The following is a 6,000-nucleotide window of genomic DNA, read 5'->3' on the forward strand; positions in this document are numbered from 1 at the left end:
TATTTTAATTTAATTTAATTTTTAGGAGCAACCAAAGAAGACAATAGGCGTGGATTTTTTAAAGATTTTTAGGAGCAACCAAAGAAGACAATAGGCGTGGATTTTTTAAAGATTTTTAGGAGCAACCAAAGAAGACAATAGGCGTGGATTTTTTAAAGATTTTTAGGAGCAACCAAAGAAGACAATAGGCGTGGATTTTTTAAAGATTTTTAGGAGCAACCAAAGAAGACAATAGGCGTGGATTTTTTAAAGATTTTTAGGAGCAACCAAAGAAGACAATAGGCGTGGATTTTTTAAAGATTTTTAGGAGACAATAGGCGTGGATTTTTTAAAGATTTTTAGGAGCAACCAAAGAAGACAATAGGCGTGGATTTTTTAAAGATTTTTAGGAGCAACCAAAGAAGACAATAGGCGTGGATTTTTTAAAGATTTTTAGGAGCAACCAAAGAAGACAATAGGCGTGGATTTTTTAAAGATTTTTAGGAGCAACCAAAGAAGACAATAGGCGTGGATTTTTTAAAGATTTTTAGGAGCAACCAAAGAAGACAATAGGCGTGGATTTTTTAAAGATTTTTAGGAGCAACCAAAGAAGACAATAGGCGTGGATTTTTTAAAGATTTTTAGGAGCAACCAAAGAAGACAATAGGCGTGGATTTTTTAAAGATTTTTAGGAGCAACCAAAGAAGACAATAGGCGTGGATTTTTTAAAGATTTTTAGGAGCAACCAAAGAAGACAATAGGCGTGGATTTTTTAAAGATTTTTAGGAGCAACCAAAGAAGACAATAGGCGTGGATTTTTTAAAGATTTTTAGGAGCAACCAAAGAAGACAATAGGCGTGGATTTTTTAAAGATTTTTAGGAGCAACCAAAGAAGACAATAGGCGTGGATTTTTTAAAGATTTTTAGGAGCAACCAAAGAAGACAATAGGCGTGGATTTTTTAAAGATTTTTAGGAGCAACCAAAGAAGACAATAGGCGTGGATTTTTTAAAGATTTTTAGGAGCAACCAAAGAAGACAATAGGCGTGGATTTTTTAAAGATTTTTAGGAGCAACCAAAGAAGACAATAGGCGTGGATTTTTTAAAGATTTTTAGGAGCAACCAAAGAAGACAATAGGCGTGGATTTTTTAAAGATTTTTAGGAGCAACCAAAGAAGACAATAGGCGTGGATTTTTTAAAGATTTTTAGGAGCAACCAAAGAAGACAATAGGCGTGGATTTTTTAAAGATTTTTAGGAGCAACCAAAGAAGACAATAGGCGTGGATTTTTTAAAGATTTTTAGGAGCAACCAAAGAAGACAATAGGCGTGGATTTTTTAAAGATTTTTAGGAGCAACCAAAGAAGACAATAGGCGTGGATTTTTTAAAGATTTTTAGGAGCAACCAAAGAAGACAATAGGCGTGGATTTTTTAAAGATTTTTAGGAGCAACCAAAGAAGACAATAGGCGTGGATTTTTTAAAGATTTTTAGGAGCAACCAAAGAAGACAATAGGCGTGGATTTTTTAAAGATTTTTAGGAGCAACCAAAGAAGACAATAGGCGTGGATTTTTTAAAGATTTTTAGGAGCAACCAAAGAAGACAATAGGCGTGGATTTTTTAAAGATTTTTAGGAGCAACCAAAGAAGACAATAGGCGTGGATTTTTTAAAGATTTTTAGGAGCAACCAAAGAAGACAATAGGCGTGGATTTTTTAAAGATTTTTAGGAGCAACCAAAGAAGACAATAGGCGTGGATTTTTTAAAGATTTTTAGGAGCAACCAAAGAAGACAATAGGCGTGGATTTTTTAAAGATTTTTAGGAGCAACCAAAGAAGACAATAGGCGTGGATTTTTTAAAGATTTTTAGGAGCAACCAAAGAAGACAATAGGCGTGGATTTTTTAAAGATTTTTAGGAGCAACCAAAGAAGACAATAGGCGTGGATTTTTTAAAGATTTTTAGGAGACAATAGGCGTGGATTTTTTAAAGATTTTTAGGAGACAATAGGCGTGGATTTTTTAAAGATTTTTAGGAGCAACCAAAGAAGACAATAGGCGTGGATTTTTTAAAGATTTTTAGGAGCAACCAAAGAAGACAATAGGCGTGGATTTTTTAAAGATTTTTAGGAGCAACCAAAGACGACAATAGGCGTGGATTTTTTAAAGATTTTTAGGAGCAACCAAAGAAGACAATAGGCGTGGATTTTTTAAAGATTTTTAGGAGCAACCAAAGAAGACAATAGGCGTGGATTTTTTAAAGATTTTTAGGAGCAACCAAAGAAGACAATAGGCGTGGATTTTTTAAAGATTTTTAGGAGCAACCAAAGAAGACAATAGGCGTGGATTTTTTAAAGATTTTTAGGAGCAACCAAAGAAGACAATAGGCGTGGATTTTTTAAAGATTTTTAGGAGCAACCAAAGAAGACAATAGGCGTGGATTTTTTAAAGATTTTTAGGAGCAACCAAAGAAGACAATAGGCGTGGATTTTTTAAAGATTTTTAGGAGCAACCAAAGAAGACAATAGGCGTGGATTTTTTAAAGATTTTTAGGAGCAACCAAAGAAGACAATAGGCGTGGATTTTTTAAAGATTTTTAGGAGCAACCAAAGAAGACAATAGGCGTGGATTTTTTAAAGATTTTTAGGAGCAACCAAAGAAGACAATAGGCGTGGATTTTTTAAAGATTTTTAGGAGCAACCAAAGAAGACAATAGGCGTGGATTTTTTAAAGATTTTTAGGAGCAACCAAAGAAGACAATAGGCGTGGATTTTTTAAAGATTTTTAGGAGCAACCAAAGAAGACAATAGGCGTGGATTTTTTAAAGATTTTTAGGAGCAACCAAAGAAGACAATAGGCGTGGATTTTTTAAAGATTTTTAGGAGCAACCAAAGAAGACAATAGGCGTGGATTTTTTAAAGATTTTTAGGAGCAACCAAAGAAGACAATAGGCGTGGATTTTTTAAAGATTTTTAGGAGCAACCAAAGAAGACAATAGGCGTGGATTTTTTAAAGATTTTTTCACCCTCCGAACTTCCACCCTGCGAAGCACCCCATTCCGAACTTCCGAACTTCCAAACTCCGAACCATCACACAAATCGATGTTTCTCGATTTTACACTTAGCCTAAACTATTTGAGAGTATATTTTTATTTTATTTAATTCTATTTTATTTCACTTCATTTTATTTTATTTTGTTTTCTTTTATTTTATTTTATTTTATTTTATTTTATTTTATTTTATTTTATTTTATTTTATTTTATTTTATTTTATTTTATTTTATTTTATTTTATTTTATTTTATTTTATTTTATTTTATTTTATTTTATTTTATTTTAATTTAATTTAATTTTTAGGAGCAACCAAAGAAGACAATAGGCGTGGATTTTTTAAAGATTTTTAGGAGCAACCAAAGAAGACAATAGGCGTGGATTTTTTAAAGATTTTTAGGAGCAACCAAAGAAGACAATAGGCGTGGATTTTTTAAAGATTTTTAGGAGCAACCAAAGAAGACAATAGGCGTGGATTTTTTAAAGATTTTTAGGAGCAACCAAAGAAGACAATAGGCGTGGATTTTTTAAAGATTTTTAGGAGCAACCAAAGAAGACAATAGGCGTGGATTTTTTAAAGATTTTTAGGAGACAATAGGCGTGGATTTTTTAAAGATTTTTAGGAGCAACCAAAGAAGACAATAGGCGTGGATTTTTTAAAGATTTTTAGGAGCAACCAAAGAAGACAATAGGCGTGGATTTTTTAAAGATTTTTAGGAGACAATAGGCGTGGATTTTTTAAAGATTTTTAGGAGACAATAGGCGTGGATTTTTTAAAGATTTTTAGGAGCAACCAAAGAAGACAATAGGCGTGGATTTTTTAAAGATTTTTAGGAGCAACCAAAGAAGACAATAGGCGTGGATTTTTTAAAGATTTTTAGGAGCAACCAAAGAAGACAATAGGCGTGGATTTTTTAAAGATTTTTAGGAGCAACCAAAGAAGACAATAGGCGTGGATTTTTTAAAGATTTTTAGGAGCAACCAAAGAAGACAATAGGCGTGGATTTTTTAAAGATTTTTAGGAGCAACCAAAGAAGACAATAGGCGTGGATTTTTTAAAGATTTTTAGGAGCAACCAAAGAAGACAATAGGCGTGGATTTTTTAAAGATTTTTTCACCCTCCGAACTTCCACCCTGCGAAGCACCCCATTCCGAACTTCCGAACTTCCAAACTCCGAACCATCACACAAATCGATGTTTCTCGATTTTACACTTAGCCTAAACTATTTGAGAGTATATTTTTATTTTATTTAATTCTATTTTATTTCACTTCATTTTATTTTATTTTGTTTTCTTTTATTTTATTTTATTTTATTTTATTTTATTTTATTTTATTTTATTTTATTTTATTTTATTTTATTTTATTTTATTTTATTTTATTTTATTTTATTTTATTTTATTTTATTTTATTTTATTTTATTTTATTTTATTTTATTTTATTTTATTTTATTTTATTTTATTTTATTTTATTTTATTTTATTTTATTTTATTTTATTTTATTTTATTTTATTTTATTTTATTTTATTTTATTTTATTTTATTTTATTTTATTTTATTTTATTTTATTTTATTTTATTTTATTTTATTTTATTTTATTTTATTTTATTTTATTTTATTTTATTTTATTTTATTTTATTTTATTTTATTTTATTTTATTTTATTTTATTTTATTTTATTTTATTTTATTTTATTTTATTTTATTTTAATTTAATTTAATTTAATTTAATTTAATTTAATTTTATTTTATTTTATTTTATTTTATTTTATTTTTTATTTCATTTTATTTTACTTTCAATAGATGTCAGGACTGGGTGCATCTGACGGGTTGCTCTGCACTTGTCCAAATGAGAGACTACGACAGGGGCTATGCTACGTGAATACAGTCCCCAGTGAGCCGTCATCAGACTACGAAACTCTCTCATCATCAGATTATCGCACACGCAGCATTTAACACCAGCCATTGCCGTCCCAATCCCAGAAAATTCATCTTTTTGCAATTTAATTGCAATGGACTCCGAGGTAAGATCGAGGAAATAGTGGCCTTAATGAGTCGGAAGAATGTCATGGACGCGGCGGTGCAAGAAACCAAGCTCAACAACAACTGTAGCTTACAGCGTTGTGATGGTTACAAGGTGGAGGGGGGATTAGCTTTCCTATTGGACCAGTCTAGCCAATACAGACCTATCTCGCCTGAGCCTGTCTCTAATGACCCGAACATGGAATGTATTGGGGTAGCAGTCAGGTGTGGAACTGCCGAGATAGAGTTGTTGACCATACCATCATGTCACCTGGTCTCACACATGACGTTGCCTCGCATCCCGTCATTTCCCTTGGATCAGACCATCTCCCCATAATTGTCTCCATAAGCAGACCACCCGATTTCATCACCTCTGAACGCCGCACATTCGTCAACCATGGTAAAGCTGATTGCCCGAGTTTCAGGGCGTTCACTAATCACCGCTTCAGAGACCGCCCAATTCTTCTAATGTTCGGGTAGCGGAAAGGACGTTCCGAGACATCATCACTGCTACAGCCGCTCGCCATGTACCTGCTGGTCGAATACCCGAAATAAGACCAAACTTCCCAGCAGAGGCGACGGTATTAGCAAATGAGCGTGATGAGCTTCGTCGAGCCAACCACAATGACCCCAGAGTCAGGGGGATGATCTTGCGAATACCATCAGGAACGCTAAATCATCGAAAGCGTTGGGCCCTGATGGAATCTCCATGGTTATGCTGAAGCAGCTGGATGAGCCGGGAGTGGAGTATCTCACTAAAGTTCTCAACCTTTCGCTAGCCAACCTCATTGTTCCCGAAGTTTGGAACAATACTGATGCCAGCAAAAGTGAATCGTAATCGCAAGCACCATTTTAGGGAATCGGACGAAACATACTTATATTTTTGATCGTATCGTTGGCCTAACTGCTGAGGCATAAAAACAATTTCACACGAACAACCCAGAAATTACACGGATCCAATT

This window comes from Musca autumnalis, unplaced genomic scaffold (assembly GCF_047663935.1).
Source record: "Musca autumnalis isolate F117 unplaced genomic scaffold, ASM4766393v1 scaffold_1, whole genome shotgun sequence".
Classification (NCBI taxonomy): Eukaryota; Metazoa; Arthropoda; class Insecta; order Diptera; family Muscidae; genus Musca; species Musca autumnalis.